The 17676-nt window shown below is 38.1% G+C and overlaps 1 protein-coding gene across 11 annotated transcripts in view; it reads left to right on the top strand.

The window, feature by feature from the left end:
- Positions 1-17676, top strand: part of IPCEF1 (interaction protein for cytohesin exchange factors 1) — a 162706-nt gene that overhangs the window by 43454 nt on the left and 101576 nt on the right. For 2 of the 11 annotated variants that reach the window (XM_037819948.1, XM_037819911.1), the window contains exons 1-2: positions 2872-2926; positions 3733-3792. The exons of 7 other annotated variants lie outside the window; for them this stretch is intronic. The gene's annotated coding sequence lies outside the window, so the exon portion shown is untranslated. Of the gene's footprint in view, positions 1-2871; positions 2927-3732; positions 3793-6433; positions 9830-17676 lie in introns of those variants that run through there. 2 more of the 11 variants (XM_037819955.1, XM_037819921.1) reach the window with 1 other exon arrangement.

The following is a 17676-nucleotide window of genomic DNA, read 5'->3' as shown; positions in this document are numbered from 1 at the left end:
ATTCCTTTAAGCAGCCTCTGAATAAAAGCTCATGTCTCAGACCGTTCCCAGTGCCTTCTTTAGTTCTTAAGTTGCAGAAGCCCCCTTGTGCTGTGACAGAGTGTTTATATTGTTAGTTCTAAAATAGACACATCAGACATTCATTCATTTATATATTTAAAAAAATTTGTTCAGGATAATGTTGTCCCAGAGTCATCAATATAAGATTAAACTGATTTCAAGCTGCTACTCCAATGGCCAAAGCCATCTTTACATCATCTCCACCGAACTCTCTAGTGAGACGCCTTAGAATTCAGGCTCAAGAGAGCAAGGCCCTCAGAGAACGAGGAGGCAGATCTTTCTTTCCATGTCTCAGGGTCCAAACTTTCCCAGTTCGTTGACCTTGGGAATGACACCCATCGAAGTTTGGCATAAGAAAATCACTTCTTGGAAACACAAGAAATAGTTTGGAATTCACAGGTGAGAGGGTGTTTTAGGCCATAGAAACATGCAGCCTGGAAACTTTAAACCAGTTATAACCAAATGCTAATTTCAACTATACAACTTTTAATAAAGCACACAGATATTTTTTAAATGGTGATGAATATAACTTTCCAGTATATGTGCCAAGATAATTGCCTACAAAACACACTCTTTTGTAAGTAGAGGAGTTAGCTTATTCTGTAAATTTATTGATTATAAAGCCAGCTAAATGTGGAATAAGTCTAACAAAAATAATTACTTTGGGTTTAGAAGAATTGGTCTGTAACCCTTTGTGGTGGATTGAGTCATGTTTTCCAGTTTGGACGTGTTCTTGGTCTGGGTCTTCATTCTAGTGGATGTGGACTCATTGTAAACAAGATCCCTTCAAGATGTTATTTCAGTTGAGGTGTGGCCCCAATTTGGATTCATCCAGATTAATATGGTTGGGCTTTAATCTGGATTACTGTAGTCCTTTATGAACATAGCGGAAGTCAGATAGGAGAGAAGCCATGGGGAGCAGCCCAAAGCTGGAAGTCAATGGAATCTGGAAGAGGAAAATACACCTCCATGTGCACTGCCCTGAGGACAGAAAAGCCAAGGAACCCCAAAGATTGCTGGCCAGCCGGAAGATCCTCATCCCAGGAGGAAGCAAGCCTTCTAGCCTCTGAAACCATGAGCCAATAGATTCCTGTTCCTCAGCCAACCCATTGTATGGTATTTGTTTTGGCAGCGAGGAAGTGAAAACACCCCTCTTTTCAGTGCTTAGGTATCAAGACAACTTCTCCATTAGAACCACTTCTAGCTTGTAACAATAAAAGCTGTTGTTTTCAAATAGAAGAATTCCTATCTTTTATTACCTATGGAAGTAATAAAAGAATTCTTATCTATTATTCTTATCCAAGATAAGAGTAAGCTGCTAAGGAACATGAAACGTCTGCCCCTTCAGAGCCCGTAAGAAGTATGTTTCTGTGCTTGACTATGACTTTTGGGGAGTGGTGGGGTGGGGTGAGCCTATTTTGCTCTATGGTTAAGGGGGCAAAAAAAGCCATTTCTCTCAATACCTATGTTCAAATATAGAAATATTTTCCAAGGTTCAGTTGAGGAATCAGAATTAGTAGGACTACTCCTTTTATGTTTCACCCAAAATTTCCTGTGCTTCAAACTTGAACCACAAAGAGGCCAGACTACATTCTAATACCAAGAGCGATGGCGAGGCGCTGATCTTTCCTTCTGGGTGGAAGTAAAACACACAGTGCACAGTCAGGGGAGAAATTCCCACCGTCATGCATGGAAGGCAAGTGGTGAGACGGGAGCCCAGAAAGGGTAAGAGACGTTAGCTTTGATTCGTTTATAATAATTTTAGAAATGGGTTTTCATTTTTAATTAAGAATCCAACTGATGAATTTGGAAGTTTTTTCAGGTGTGGGATTCCTGAATTTTGGGAAAAAAAATTATAATATTATAGAATCATAATTTTCAAAAAAAATTTTTTTTTTAAGTTATAGAACTCTTTTCTTTGAGTGAATTCTCTGCAGTCCATGGTAAAAACAAGTGTGGATATCCCAAAGTAATTTGGGCAGAGAATAAAAATATATATTCGGGCGACCCTGAGGAGCTGGGGGAGAATGACTTCCTCACCCAGATTGTTGCTGATGTTCTCACAAACACTGGGGACGGACGGTTTGACATGCTGAGCCCTCTGTCTTGGGGCTTGTCCCTATGAAGCTTGTTGCTGCAAGGAGAGGCTAAACCTGCTTATAATTGTGCATAAGAGTCTCCCCGAGTGCCTCTTTGTTGCTCAGATGTGGCCCTCTCTCTCTCTCTCTAGCTAAGCCACCTCGGCAGGTGAACTCACTGCCCTCCCCGCCACGTGGGACCCAACTCCCAGGGGTGTAAATCTCCCTGGCAACACAGGATATGACTCCCGGGGAGGAATCTGGACCCAGCATCATGGGATTGAGAACATCTTCTTGACAAAAAGGGGGATGCGAAATGAAGTAAAACAAAGCTTCAGTGGCTAAGAGATTTCAAATGGAGTTGAGAGGTCACTCTGGGGAACATTCTTACACACTATATAGAATACACTTTTTAGGTTTTAATATATTGGAATAGCTAGAAGTGAATACCTGAAACTATAAAACTCCAACCCAGTAGCCCTGACTCTTGAAGACGATTTTATAACTATGTAGCTTACAAGGGGCGACAGTGTGATTATGAAAACCTTGTGGATCACACTCCCTTTATCCAGTGTGTGGATGGATGAGTAGAAAAATGGGGACAAACTAAATGAAAAATAGGGTGGGATGGGGGGTATGATTTGGGTGTTCTTTTTATTTTTATTTTTCATTCTTATTCTGATTCTTTCTAGTATAAGGAAAATGTTCAAAAATAGATTGGGGTGATGAATACACAACTACGCAATGGTCCTGTGAACAGTTGATTGTACACCATGGATGACTGTATGGTATGTGAATATATCTCAATAAAACTGAATTAAAAAAAAAAGTGTGGAGCTACCAACTCTCCTGGACTCTGAGCAGCCAGCTCCTCTCCCCTCTCCACAGAACCTTGCATGGGAAACTGGTGCTTAATAAGGCGCTCGAGGGAGGACTGATTTTTAGAGGTTTTAGGAGGAGGCTAACCACTGGCAATAGCATTTTAAGGCATGGATGATTCATAATAAAAAAAAGCAGTAGCAGTATTTCCTAAGAGCTTTCTGGGGTGAAAGACTGGGATAAGCAGAAGCACTGACATCCTTTCTTGCCTTGATGCTTGTGTGTGTGTGTGTGCATGTGGGCATATGTGCATGCATGTGTGTGGATAAGAGAGAGAGAGAGCGTGCACACTATTGGTAAGCTTATAGGAATTACTCATGCTCTGTTGAAAGGAGAAGAGACCCTTAACAGTTCTTCATTATTTAACGGATGGTTGTTCTCCATTTCCTTTGCTTTCTTTGAGTTTGCGTCATTTTTCAATTGAATTAGCCTGGCACAATCTGTTTCTTGTGTGAGTAAAATAAAAATGCCCTATTGATTTGAGGTTATATAATTGACTTTAATAATTCATGAAATGTTGGGAAAGTTAAAGGATAATGCCTCTGGCTTAAGTTTAAGTCATTATTAAGAAGTTCTTTACAAAGCAGCTCTAAAAAGATGCTTTGGGGACAATTTGGGAAGACATTAAATTAAAGGGATGCATATATGAAAGATAAATTATATTTTCTAGTGTGCCCTCAATTTTTTTCTCTAAGTAAGTTTCTTTTTTTTATAGTTTTCTAAAACTGAGCTGGATGATCCTGAATCCTGTATTTTCCTACTTACAGAGAGAACTGTGAGTTCAACGATCTTCATCTGAATCATAAAGCCTAGAATTATGGAGTATAATTTTACTCTGCCATTTACGTAACTTTCTTGTAAAAGAACATGGAACTGTCAAACAATGAAATATTTGCGATAATTGAGACTCAAAAAAGTTTCTGATTTTGTTCTTGAAAGTACTTCTGTGCTTTTTGTACTGGTTGTCAAACATTGAAAATATACATGTGGATGTTTACATTTTTCTGCACCCCAGGAGCTCGTGCTTGGCAACTGAGATAAGACAAGAATGCTCTTCAGAGCAGAACAGCTCATTAGGGTGCTGTGCAAGATCTCATCCATGCCTGACAAAGTTAGCATGATGCCAGGGCCTCTACTGCGATTAAGGGATCCGAATGTCACTTGTCGGGAGGCTCAAATTTTAGCTATAATCCCTTTCTGTGGAGAGCGCTAAGATCAGGCCTTGCAGACACAAAAATGTCTATACAGATTATTTCTGGTGATGTCACAAATTTTCAAAATGAATAGAAGAAAGTGGAGCAGGAAATACACAATGGGTCAACAGCAGGTGTTCCTGGATTAGAGGGTCTGGTGTCGTTTTTGTTTTCTTTTATTAACTTTTCTCATTTTCATTTTTAAGCTTACGGCCATGCAAATGTATACTTCTGTAATATCAAAACAACTTTATTTCTAGAAAAGGGGAGTAGCTGTACTTTTTGGTAGAGACACGGTTAGAGTAAGCACATGGCCAATGCGTTCTGAAACCACTGGATTTATGCAACGCTCAGCAGTGCACGCCATTGTCGGATGTGCATACCAACCTTGGGATTAGAAATACTGTCTTGGTGGGAGTGGCAAATCTGGTGGCTGGCTATCCAGGAGCATACTACATTGCAAGAAGGACTAAACAACTAGAATCGCAATGACTTTGGATCAGTGGGGGAGGGAGGGGGCAGCTTCATTGCCTAATATGCATTTAAGATCTGTGTATCGCCCACCCTCCCGTCATGATTGCCAGGGCCCCTGTCAACCTCTGTCATTCTAATATTCCTTCACTTTTACCCTAAACTACTGATATTTGTGTTAACAGTATTATGTGGGATGCACATTTTGGGCAGAGAGAAGTACAGGAGGAGAGTTTTTCTTGGGCATTGGTAGTTGATACAAACGAATCTCTACTCCCTGGATTTTCCAAGGAGCGTGGTGGAGCTTTAGGTTCAGCTAAAGAGGTTAAAAGATGTGATATTAGCCTCCAGTGGAAGCAGAGTAGGGAATGGCAGAGGGAAATAAAATTGATTGTGAGCATTCTCCTGTCTCCACTAGGGGCTCTTAAGGCAGCCCCCTCCCCAACTTGGGACAGGTAAAAGATCTTTCAATAATGCCATCAAAGTTGCTCAGCCCAAAGGACTTCTCGCTCTTCATCTCTGCCTTCCTTCCTATCTGTTCCTTCTCCTTCATCCTCTGTACTTCACTTCATCCTCATCAAATGTATACAGAGTTCAGAGTACATTAGGAAAGAAAAGCAGAATGTCATGCATTTTGGCTCCTTTGTATAGCTAATAATTTGGAACATAGTATTTGAACAGTGTCAGGGAAAAGAGGCTGTTAACCTGAGTTTCAAAATCAGGCTGCGGCCAACTGCTGAATGACCAATGTGTGTGCAAGGCAGAGTCACCTCCTGGCTGTCAGAGAGGGAGTGTTCAGGGGACTGCTGAACTGTTGCGCAAAGTTCTGCGATCAGAGACACAACTAGGTGCACTGCATGGGGTCCAAGAGCCCCAAGGAAAAGAAACCCAACTTTTTATGGTTTTGGTTTGGATATGCATAGACCTTTCTGGTGAATTGAAGGCCCTCAATGGAGCTGTACTGGAGGGAGAGCAGTGGGGTCCCTGGCAAAACCAAAATGAGTAAAGAAGAAGTCTGGAGTGCAGGCCCTCCCTTGCTCCCTGCCCCCCAAATCCTCCTCTAGAGTGTCTGTGGGCCCTGGAGGGAGATAGCTGTGTTCAAAGGAGAGATTATGTCTCTGTAGAAAGCCTTCATCAAAGTAATGGTCAGAAACACGTGGAAGGTGGATCCAGAGGAAGTTGCTGGTGCACAGACAGCCACCTGAGCAGTGGAGTGACAGCTGTCCACAGAACAGAGGACACCAGCTGAACCAGACATGACAGGGCAGTAAATGGGAATAAAGGCAGGGCCAACATCATACAAATGTAGTGAAACTGAATCAGTAGTGTATGCACAGCATTTAGCAGATGGCTGGCACAAATTAAATGATAGTTAGAGCTTAATAAATGTTGGCTATTATTGATTTTATTGTTGTTTTCGTGAGATTCCTTGTCTCCACCTGTTTTGGTTTGCTAAATCTGCTGGAATGCAATATACCAGAAATGGGTTGACTTCTACAGTGTGGATTTATTAGTTTACAAGTTAACAATGCGAAGGTTATGAAAATGCCCAACTCAAGGCATCAACAGGATGATACTTGGACTCTGAAGGCAGGCTGCTGGCATCTGGAGCACTTCTGTCACATGGGAAGGCACATGGCCAGCGTCTGCTGGTCCTTCACCCCTAAGTTTTGTTGCTTTCAGCTTCTGGCTTCAGTGGCTTGCTCTCAAGCTTCTGTGGGTTCTCTCTTAGCTTCTCCAAGGCTTTTCTCTATGAGCTTCTCTTAATTTCATCTCTCTCAGCTTCTCAGGGCTTTTATCCTCTTATAAAGGATTCCAGTAGGAAGATTAAGACCCACCGCAAATGAGGTGGGTCACATCTCAGTTGAAATAACGTAATCAAGAAGTCCCACCCACCACAGGTCTGCACCCACAGGAATAGATTAAAAGAACATGGCCTTTTTCTGGGGCACATAACAGCTTCAAGCCACCACACCATCTATCTTCAGGAGTTTTTCAAGTGGTTATATTATTTGATTTTAGTGCTACAATAAAATAATTTTGGCCTTTTTTCTTAAGCAAAGAAATTGCTTTTCAGGATTTATCAGAAAAGGCTTAGATTAAGCCTTAAGCAGACTGAACTTTGAGCAAAGTTTAAAATTAATCATGGTGTCCTCAATTTGAATTTGTACTCCATAAAAAATTGGGCACTAGTGTCATTCTTTAATTTAGGAAGATTTGAGAATAGTTAATAACACTTTGTGGAGGTTAATATATTATTGAAAGTAGTAATTTTAACAGTTTTGAGCTCATTTTCCAAGACATCATAGAAATAATTTTCAATAGACATCAGTCTTTATTTCTTAGGAAATTATAGTGATTAAATTAACTGCAGGCAGCCTCTCCTATTGTTATTTGATTAGAATAGGAGTCTGCTGAGAATTAGAGGGGAGAAATGAACGATATATGTTCTATTAAAGACGTCATAGCTGAAACATTTCTCACCCCTCTGTCTGTCTTGACAGAAGTTATATATTCAAGGCATAATGATTAAATACAGCTTCCTTTAATGGATTTGGCCTAGAAAATGAATTTATATGAAGAAAAAGAATAATGCTTTTCTTACGATTAAAGCATAGTTTTCTGTTTAAAGGGGAGTTTATGCCATTTCAAAAGAAATTAATGTCACACTCACAGAACTCTGTGAAGGTTGAAAGGAAAATTCTGTTCCTTCTTTGGGTATTTTCAGGATTTTATCTCTGCTTCTTTATGAAACTGAACACTGGACAAGGACAATAATATCACACTCATTATTCAGACATTTTAAATTAGCTCTTTTACTTGGAAATGAGATACTCAAATCAGTAAGTGTTAGGAAAATTGTGCATGGGTGAAGGAGTAAGTGGAGCTTGATCTGTCATCTCAGCTTCCAGCTTTCTGGAGGCAGTAAGAGGTTTACCCTATTTCTTAAAAATCTTTCCAAACCTGAAATGATTTAGGTAGTATCTGGGTCTGAATACCACCCAGATAAGCCATTGCTGTCACCCTTTCCTGGACATGGGTGGTGTTGCTTTTTAAATGTCAGTATTGCTACCAACACTGTCTGGTTTATACCCACTCAGAACCCTCAACCTGTAGAATGGGAGAAACTGTTTGCGCTCTTCCTGGCTGGAATGTCCGCTTAGAGATTCATATCACTGGCTGTGACTCAAGTTACATTCACTGATACCCCCAAAATTTCTCTCCTTGACTCTAAACTCAACAGCACTGGGACTGTGAGGCCCAGGGGCAGAAAGACAATGAGAAAAACCACCTAATTTAATGTGCTAAGAAATTCTTGTAAAAATGCAGATTGTTAGATCATGAAACAATGCTGTCATTTTCACCTCATTGGGAAGTAGAAGGAAGTGACATAAAGTCTTGATCTGGCAAGAAAGGAAGAGCTGGGGCAAACTAATTGCACCAATGCAGAAGCCAATTTCTTGATATTCAATACAGTGAATAATTATTTATTTTTATATTTGTTTCTGGTTTACCTCATAATTTCAAATCATTATAGACAGAAAATGTTTATATAAAGCATACTATCACGCTACCTTGCAATTTAACATAGCAGAACAAGGACTGTAAATACAGAGTCCAGGCAATGAATAGCAGGATGCAGAAGAGGTAGAAATGCCTAGTTTTATATGATGTGAGATAGATGGTTTCTCAATTTAGTGTGATATTAATGGTGCTTCTATTCTTAAATTTGGGTCACAGATGTAGTCTGACTGGCAATATAAACTTGGAACATTTTCCATTCCAGAAGAAAAGAAATAACTATCTCATGGGGCTATTGTGAAAACACTAAGTGCTATTGAGTGATTGAAAGAAATGTTAATCTAACCTGTTGTGTGCTTTTCCTAAAGTATACAAAGAAGCAAAGCACTCCAGTAGCAACTGTGGGTACCTCTGCCCAAAATGGTTAACCTGAGTCCAATTGTGAGGTAACTGGGGATTTTCTAAAAAGTAAAATGTAAATAATGTTTTAATCCTCCTGAACCCACCTCCAGATACATTTTTACAGGACTTTTAAATACCTTGAAAGATGTACATATGAATTCAGACCTTCCCTCTGTTTCCCTGGAATTTCACCAGTGGGAGAATCTTTCAAATTAATAATAATAATCCCTTTTATTTCCTACTCCATAGGTTAAAAAACTACTGAATCCCCCTTTTTTTTTAAAATCTATATATTTGTATCTCACAGGAAAATAAGATGGTAGAAAAACATGATCGGTAAAGAGCCTATTTTAAAGCCCATGTTTTAAAAGCTCAGTTGGTTTGAATGTTTGTTTTAACTCTTTTGCATTTTTCCCCCAACTTTTTATTTTGAGAGCTTTCAAAACTAGAGAAAAGTTGCAGGAATAGTTAACCATGAATACCTGAATACCCTTCAACTAGATTCAAGAATTAATAACATTTTTCTACATTTGTTTTATCTCTCTGTAGATAAAAATATTTTGCTGACCGTTTGAGAGTTAGTTGTAGACACAAAGACTCATCACCCCTAAATACTTTAGCATGTATCTCCTGAGAAGATCCTATCATGATGTTTTCCTACTGCAATTGCGCAATAATGATCACACTTAGGAAATTAAAAATTGACAAAATAGAATATTCTAATATGAAGTCAAAATTTCCCAACTGTCCAATAATGCCCTTTTCAGTTTTGGGGAATTACTATTTTATTTTAAATCCAGAATCCAACCCAGGATCATCATTACATATACTGTCATGTCTCTATAATCTCCTTTTATGTTTTGTGATTGACATTTTTGTAGAGTCCAGGCCAGTTGTTTTGCATAACATCCTTCACTTTGGATTTGCCTGGTGGTTACAGACTGTGGGGAGGAAAAAGGGTGCCATGCTAATTATTACTTGGGTCTCCTGCTTTACCATGAGATGGAACTTTCTATCTCATTCTCCAGGAAAGAAACTGGGAGGTTATAATGGTGACCAACTCACTATTCTCTTGCCTCTTTCAGGGGTTGCTGTATAGGATTCTGATTTCCTCTTAGGCAAGTGAGTCCTGGAAGCAACCTCTTGGCACACTCGCCTCTTTCTTGTCCAGATCAGGGATGACAGTACTGGAATTAGGAGTGCATAGCAGTTCTTGGCATTAGGGTACGTAATTGAAAACTTTTTGCACTTCACTTTTCTATTCTAATTTGTGACCCAAATTAGAATTGCCTAGATTTGTTTATCCCTAAGCCCAAATTTATGCAGAGGGGAGTTAACAGCCTTGATAAATAACAGGCTATTTTTTTAAACCAAAGGTCCTCTAGATTTCATCTTGAAAATGGATTTCGTGGTGGTGATGACTTTTCGGTGGGACTGTTGTTTAGTAAACCAGTTCCTTTCTTACTGGAATTACCTTCTTTGATTCCTCCAGTGGTGAGAAACAAACCATAACTATCAAAGTTCCATAGAACTATTATGGGAAGACTCTGTTTTACAAGCCACTTTGTGTTGAGATGCCCGAATGTAAAATGTATTGCCCTAGAAATGGAGATTTTACTGATCTAAATTTGTTGACAATAAAAAAGTATGTTTATATTTAATGATTATAAAATAAAAATAAAACATCTTAAGATGTCCCTACCTTTAGTGCATCCATAATGATCTAGGCAAGACTGGAGTTCTGTGAATACATTCATAATGCTTCTCTTTATGCCTTTGAATTTTCTATTTATAAAACGATTTAAAAAAAGAATTCTAGGTCTCAGCTCCTGAATGGTGCACCCATCTCCTCTTTGGTTTCATTCTTTTTAAAGATGAAACAATCCTAAACTGGCTAGGGAAGGCAAGGGAAATGTTCTTTTCACAGCTGTATCTCAAGGGCACATTCTTTTGTGACTCTATGGATATAACCCAAATTCTGGTAATTTTTTTCTGAAAATATTAGTGTATTAATTTAAATGGCTATTATTTTCTATTAACCACACTAGGATAATAACAGTACTAATAGCAATGATAATAATAATAATAATAATAATAATAATAATAATAATAATAATAATAATAATTGCTACTCTCCCCAGCACATAATTTCTACCACTTCCAATTATATTGCAACATCTTTGGAATGTGGTTCCTCATGACTCATTCTTCACCATTGCACTCTTTGGTGACCATTGTCCTTCTTGTTTTACCTTCCCTAGTTAGCAAATCTGATTGTTCTGGTTGTCCAACTCATTGACCTAAAAATGAGTATTGAGTGCATACCTTAGCTGTTTGGATGTCTTAAGATATTTAAATTCTAACATGTATACTAAAGATAAGCATTTACTAATGTGACAGATTGTGAGACTCAGTCAAGAAGACTCTATGTTGCCTTCCATGGTAAAGAATGCCCTTTTTTTAAACCATACAATTTCATTTTTTTATTGAGGAATTTTAAGTGTTATTTTTTCATATTCATAGCTAGTTTGGCATCTCTGGCTATACCTCCAATGATCAAATTAGATAATTTGAATCTTGTACACACTATAAATATGCGTTGAATGTAATCAGAGGCATAGCATGGTGGTTAACGGCAATCTTTGGAGTCAAATTGCCTGGGTTTGAATCTCATCACTGACACTTGCTGGTAAATTTACTTAATCTTTCTGTGTCTCATTTTCCTGACTTGTTAAATGGAGTCGGTAACAGTATCTCATAAGGCTGGTGCAAGGATTTAATGAGTTAATATGAATATCTCTTAGGATGCTATCTGGTACATTGTTACTCACTCAATAAATCCTAATGTTGATGGTGATGAATGATATTGTCATCACCTTGGGCGTCTGTGCCTCTTTGAGATTTTGATCCATTTGACACTGATCCCTAAAGGGTATGGCCATAAGAGTGGAGCCCATCTTACAATTATTTCTATGAATTCCCAACAGCTTATTTTTTTAGGTATCCTCATGTACCGTGTGGTTCCACCTGAAGCCAACATGAAGGCAAAGCTCAGACTTTTCACTGCTTCTTACTTACATAAATATTATGGGAGTCACTTCTATCACACGCTTTCCTCCATTTTACAGGCCCACCTGCCATCTTCCTGTTCATCTCCCTCTACCTGTCTTTGGTGCAGAGAAAATTCCCTCCATTGCCTTATGCAGTTCTTTCTGCAGACATTCAAGCACTTCTGGATCTCAGATTTTACCAGAAAGGGGCTTGTTATGGGATTTTCCTAGCAAAATCAGATGTTTACCTAAGAGAAAATTCTGAACCTCAGCTACTAGGATAATAGTTCTCCAACTTGATGCAAAAGTATATTGACAATTTTCATCTTTAACAGAAGCCATTGAGCAATAGTGAAGGACCCTTGCTTATAAAATCATTATAATATATTATAGGCATAGTTCATTGACCTAAAAATGAGTATTGAGTGCACACCTTAGCTGTTTGGATGTCTTAAGACATTCAGATTCCACAATGTGTACTAAAGATAAGCATTTACTGATGTGACAGATTGTGAGACTCAGTCAACAAGACTGAGTGTAGGGAGAGCAAAAAGTTCCTATTTAGTTCTCCTTCATATGTGTCTAAATTTCTGGCTCCATGATTATTTTGGATTCTACACAAAATTGTTAAGTACAGAATGCTTGTCTAATTATTTTGACATATTCCTGGTGGGCAGTGAATATTGTGAAGTTTTAACGTGAATGCATTTGGAGCACAAGGTTATATTTTTCTTATGTTCTAAGACCTACTCAATGTTGATTTATATCACCAGGTGATTCAGGGTGCCAGTGGACTTTTTCCAGAACAGAAACTTTTGTGGCCAAGTCTCATACGTCTGATGGGGAAACAACTTAGACTCCGAGAATTTCTTGGCTTGCTTAAAAATAAGCTCTGTGCTAAAATCTCGTATCCTGGTAATGAAGGAATAGATGACTACATATGTTTTCTTCTTGAAAGGCTTGAATTTTTTTTTTTGCTGAATGTATATACCAATGTGAATGGGAGTAGGGAAAACTGGATTGCAAAGAGAGAATTGGCTAGCTGAAAAAATACCTATATAGAGATTATTCTTTGAAAACAAAATGTGCACGCTTTTCAAATAATCTAGATGGGTTGGATTAACATTTGAACTCTTGCATTTCTGGTAAATAATATTTATGCTCTCTTAACGTTTAGTTCAAAACTATGGATATAGCTTTCCAAGGGACAGAATAATTCCAAGAATAACATGGTATTAGCTGAAAATCTCGAAATCTTTTTAGGTAATTTCCCACAAATTAATAGAGCACTTTCCCAGGAAAATTTCTGCATTTATTGTTTGTAGATAGTGAGGCAAAGGGGAAGGAGACGAATAACTTTACTCGGGAGCAAAGGGTTTCTTGTTGCCAGATGTTTCATTTCCCCTTAGTTTATCGTCCTCCGCAGTGTTATCAATGCCTTTTCTAATAAAACCACCTTCCAACTACAGTATTCAAAAAAAGAGATTGACTACTTTGGAGATGTGTCAGTTTACAAAGGAAAAATTCAAAGAGCACTTAAATTTAGAAAAGACTTGTTAATAATTACTGAGGCACAGGGGACTCTGATGCTATGCTGCAGTAGCAAATTTACGCTGAAATCTCAGTGGCTTAAAACAACAAAGTTTTATTTCTTATTCATACCACAAGTGGAGGGGGATCCGCATGGTCGGCCACTCAAGGATGTCAGCTGACAGAAGCGCCACCGTCTCGTGGTGCCGCCATTTCAACAGGTGACTTCAGGGTTGCCCAGAATAGGCAAGCGAGTGTGAAGCACTTACACTTTCCTCCATATGTATTTTTTTCACCCAGAGCCTGTGGCTAGACCTAGGTGTGTGTCTTCTCCTCACTGCCTGAGGCTGGGAAGTCTTCCTGTGGGCCTTCTTTTTTGATGAATTTGCAGTAAAATTCCTGTATTAGGCATCTATGTAAAACAACTTTCCTTTTTCCTAAATCAGTCACATGTATGATTCCTTGTGTTTTACCATGCAGTAAGTTATTTTAAACTTTTTTTTTTTTAAATTAAATTCACACATGTCACATATTTTTACTTACTGACTTGAAGGAAGAATAAATAAAACAAGGCTCATAGAGAAAGAATTAGTGAAGTTGTAGATATAATCAACAGCGGAAAAATTTCTAATAGTATTTTGACCCTCATTTATCCATACAGAAGTCTGTCTATAGGCTTTACTTGTATTATTAATGGTATTTTATTATTTCTTTTTCTTTTCCTTAAAACAATGCCTTGAAATTAAATGTAACTCCAAGTACAGTGAGGATTGATTGCAGAAACATTTCAAGGGCTGTCAAACTAGAAACATGATGCTATACTTGAAACAGTTTCAACAGATTACCTTTAATTTATTTTGAATTTTCTTTGTTTTTTTCCCCATTATATACTCAGCTCTTCCTTAATCTTATCTCATGTTCATTTCCCTTTATGTATATCATGCTTTCCGTCTTCTTTTACTTTTTTTTTTCAGTTTGTTGAATTGTTTTATCAAGCGATATTTTAACATAAGGTACATAGGATAAATGTGTCTGCAAATGTCTTTATTTGTCCCTCATACTTGATTGTTTGTTTGACTGGAGATAGAATCCTATTTAGAAATTTATTTTCACTCAGAGCTTCAAAGGCATTGCTCCAATGTCCTTTATTACCCCATGTTGCTCATGAGAAATCTGATGTCATTCCTATTCTTGTATCTTTATACATAATCCTTTCCCCCGCCCACCGCCCCTGCCCTGTAAACTTTTAGATTTTTTTTCCCATATCTTTGAAATTCTGAAATTTCACAAGACATCTTCCCCAGTGTACTTCTTTTGAATTGACTCACTCAGCATTTTGTGGCATGTGAAAGTTTTGCTGCCTTCTCTCTGGGCTCTGCTTCCCTCTTTTTTGATTTCATGTGTTCTCTCCAATAGATAGATAACCAAGATGGTCACTGCTAATTCTGGGTTTGCATTGTATTCATGGCTAAATATCTTGGAGGAAAGGACGAGTTCTCTTGCCCAATACTTCATGCAGAATTTGCTGAATAGTCAGACTTTGTTCCTGTATTCTTCTCTGAAGCAGTCATTGAAGCAAATGGGGCACGTAGATGTTCCATCTACTTCTTAGTACCTCCACTGCTACCTTGCATGTCCAAGCTATTATCCTATCTTGGCTGGAGTATTGCAGTAACCTCTTAACTGGCCCCTCCGATTATACCCTTGCTTCTCTTTCGTCTCTTCTCAGTGTAGGAGCCAGAACCCTTTTGTCAGCTGGAAACCCTGTAAGCTTACCTGTTTGACTTCAAGTAAATCTGAAGTCTTCAATAATAGCTTAAAAGATCACACATGGTCTGGCCTCTGGAGCCTTCTGATCTCATCTACCATCTCCTCTGCTTGCTCACTCAGCATCAGCTCTCCTGGCCTCCTTTACTACACCTTATACAAGCCGGACACTCTCCCAGGTCAAGGCCATTGCATCAGCTATTCTCTATCCCTGGAATTCTCCACCCTTACAAGTTTTACATGTATTCCTAACCTCCTACCCCCAATCCATCTTGATGGAGTTCTATTTTATCATTTTTTTCCTCAAAGAACTGGCTTTTGGTTTTGTTAATCTCTATATTTTTCTGTTAAATTGTTTTCTGACTTATTTTTATTTCTTTTCTTGCATTTGCTCTTTTGCTATTTTTCTAATTTCATGAGTTGAACCCCTAGCTTATTTGTTTTCATTCTCCCTTGTTTTTTGATAAATGCATTTAAGGTATAAAATTTCCTCTAAGAATGCTTTAGTTGTGTCCGTAAACATTTTGACATGTAGTGTTTTCAATGTGGATAAATTTTAAGTATTTCCTATTTGATTTCATTTTTAATCTATAAAGATATTTTTTAGTAGTGTGTGATTTAGTTTCCAGACATACAGACTTTTTAATGCTGTGCTTTCATTATTAATTTTGTAATTAATACATTAGAACCAGAGAACATAATCTGTATTAATTGATTTTGTAGAATTTATCAAGGCTTCGGTTACAGGTCTAGTACATTGTCAATTTTTGAAAATATACCTGGTGTGCTGGAAATGGACGTGCATTCTGTTTCTTGAGTATAGAGTTCTATGTATCCAACAGTCAAAATTTTCTAATGTGTGTTGCTTGGGCCATCTTCATCTCTGTTTATTTGTTGTTTGCTTACCTATCAGTTTCTGAGAGCTGGGTGTTATAACCGCCAACTACAGTTGACAAGGTATTTATTTCCCACTCCATTTCTGTGAGTCATGGTTGCTTGATATATTTTGAGGCTCTAATTTTATGTTTATAAATGTTATATTTGTGGCTTTATGTTTCCTTTAAATAATATACATATTTCTCTATTATAAATATATATTTTTTTGCCATGGATTTTATATTTTCAGATATGAAGAGTGTCGCCACAGTTTTCTTTTAGGTTATGTTTGCCTGAATATATTTTTCCATCTTTTAATTTTTAATCTTCTGTATCATTTTGTTTTCTGTTTCTTTTTTTAGATAACATATTGCTTGACTCTCCTGCTATTTATGGTAATTACTTCCTTGCTCTCCTTTATAATCTTTTGACCCAAGCAAGCTCCCCTGAACATTATAACCTAGTTTTGCCTGATTTATTATTTTATATAACTAGAATCATACTATTTATATTCTTTTGTGCCTGGCTTCTTTCTCTCAACATTATGTGACTGTATTCATGAGAAATTTTATCCTTTTCGTTGCTAAGTAGTATTCATTGTACGACTATACCACAGTTTATCCATTTACCTGTTGATAGACATTTTGGTTTGCTTGCACTTTTTGGCTACCATTAATAAAGCTGTTAGAAGCATTCTTACACATGTTTTCATTGCATTGTGCATACATATCTAGGACTATGTATAGACTTTAGCAGATATTACCAAACAGTTCTCTACAATGGTTGCTCCAAAGGTTCCACTAGCAGTTTGAGAGTTCTCACTGGCTCTGCAAACTTGTCATCATTTCGTGTTGTCAGTCTTTTTAATTTAACTATTTTGGTACATGGTTAATGGCATTTCATTGCAGTTTTACTTTACATTTTCCTGATTGTTAATGAGGATATGCACCTTTTCATATGCATATTAGCTAATTGATTATCTTCTTTGTGAAATGCCTATTCAAGTCTTCTCTCATTTTTCTCTTGGGCTTTCTGCCTATTCTTATTGATTTGTAGGAGCTCTTTATATATTCTGGACACAGCCTTGTATATGTTATGCATATTGCATATCTTTTCTCATTAATTGACTTCTCTTAGTGTTGTTTTTGGTGAATGGAAATTCTTTATTTTAACATGCTCCAATGTAGCAAGCTTTTAGCTTGAGAAAGTGACAATATTTTCAAAACACAGTACTGAAACAATTGGCTACCAATTTAAGAAGTGAAACTTGACCTTTACTTCAAACCATAATAAAAAATCAGCTAGCCTGAGGCTCGCACCACTGGCTGGGTGGGCCCGGCAATGCCCACGCTGGGCAAATGGCTGTGTTTCCACAGCCCACTCTTATGTGCCTGGGGGAGGCCCAGACCACCCACTTAAGACCATCCAGAGTGGCATTCACAAGATAGACCTGTTCCTGAATGCCAAACTGGATCTCCTTGGAGGCTAAAGGATGGGCTCTGCCAGTACTAGTGCAGGGATAGTTCTAAGCCTTTCCCACGTTATGGTTATAAACCCTCCCCTCAAATGGATGTGGCTCTCCAGCGTTTGGTGTTCACCTTCACACCAGCATCCCTTCCCTGACAAAGTGCTGCAGCCAGCCTGATAGGCACTACAAGACCTATGGCAAGGGCAAGAACGAGTTCCAGTAGTGCCTCGTCAAGATCTGCCGAAATGTGCAGAAAACACCGGGACTAGCTCAGCATGTTCCAGCATGTGAAACAACAGGGGAGCTCTTGTTTGCCAGTGTTGTACATTTTGGCTGTAAACCACACCCGGACAGCCAAAGAGCCACTTGCCAGTGTCCTT

The sequence above is a fragment of the Choloepus didactylus genome, chromosome 2 (genome assembly GCF_015220235.1).
Source record: "Choloepus didactylus isolate mChoDid1 chromosome 2, mChoDid1.pri, whole genome shotgun sequence".
Taxonomy (NCBI): domain Eukaryota; kingdom Metazoa; phylum Chordata; class Mammalia; order Pilosa; family Megalonychidae; genus Choloepus; species Choloepus didactylus.
Note: the sequence above shows the minus strand (reverse complement) of the source record. Positions and strands in the feature narration are given on the sequence as shown.